The following is a 1447-nucleotide window of genomic DNA, read 5'->3' on the forward strand; positions in this document are numbered from 1 at the left end:
CTGCGCATAATAAAAGCTCATGGCCAGAGGTGTAATGTGCAAAGCACGGAGATGCATTTCTCAGCCGTTGTCGAGAAAATCGACAGTTAAAATAAACCGTTGCTGTGAAATACTCTCTACGATTAATACTTTTCTACAGCGTCGTGGCGCAGCGGAAAGCGCTCGGGATCGTAATCAGAAGGTCGCCGGATCGAATCTTGCGCCATGCAACCTTTTTTTTAATTTTATTTTTTTAGTATTTGTTTTTTGTAATTCAAATGTGTGTATATGTATGCGCGCGCGCGCACACACACACACACACACACACACACACACACACATATATATATATATAAAATTCCCGGCAATCAGTTGCAACAATTATGCATATAATAAGTTATTGAAAGTCGTTTGCCGTGGAAAAACTGGCGACTTCGAACATCATTATGTTTTCCCCAAACGAAGTTGTATTTCACAAATGTTATTAATTGTCTTCATAATGTTAACCACGTATAGTTAACGGAAGACGTAGAAACGTTATTCCGAAACGAATACGTATAGCGTAAGTCAAACGTTCGAATTAGAATAGAAACCCCACGAACACAAATTTGCTGTGGCAGGTATGAAATATAAACTCCGTTACTCGCTCGTTACACTTGAAGGACAGATGTTGAATGGGCCGAAACAAGCCGCCGCATATCAGCGTAGTTGCCTGCTAACTTGGAAACAAGGTAGATGCGGTCCCTAGCGCAACTTATAACATCGTCGAAAATCAGTGCGGACGTGAGAGCTTTGGTACACCCTGTTAAACAAACGGAAAAATGGAGGCGGTACAATTGGAATCCGCCTTCACCAACATGCATAAGCAATTCATTAATAGTTTATATATATATATATATATATATATATATATATATATATATATAAACTATTAATAATATAAACTATTTTATATATATATATAACTATTAATGAATTGCTTATGCATGTTATATTTGAATTACAATAAACTAATAATAAAAAAAAATGTTGCATGGCGCGAGATTCGATCCGGCGACCTTCGGATTACGAACCCGAGCGCGTACCGCTGCGCCACGACGCTATGGAAAATTATTAATCGTAGAGAGTATTTCACGGCAGCGGTTTCTTTTAACTGTCGATTTTCTCGACAACGGCTGAGAAGTGCATCTTGGTGCTTTGCCACATTACACCTCTGGCCATGAGCTTTTATTATGCGCAGTATGAATCGAATCTGAATTTCACAATTGGCGGCCTCCCCTTTTCAGTGAAATGCAAGTTATTAATTTATTGAATACTCATTTTTACTTACAAATTTTCACATTACATGTTGAAAGCATTCCCCCCCCCCCCCCATGTCGTTGAATACACAATTCAATTCGTGTAATCATCACTTTTCGTAGTGAAATGGAGATGTGTTCCTTGGCCAGTACTCCCAAGAGAATGGTGT

Source organism: Schistocerca serialis, chromosome 2 (genome assembly GCF_023864345.2).
Source record: "Schistocerca serialis cubense isolate TAMUIC-IGC-003099 chromosome 2, iqSchSeri2.2, whole genome shotgun sequence".
In the NCBI taxonomy this organism is placed as follows: domain Eukaryota; kingdom Metazoa; phylum Arthropoda; class Insecta; order Orthoptera; family Acrididae; genus Schistocerca; species Schistocerca serialis.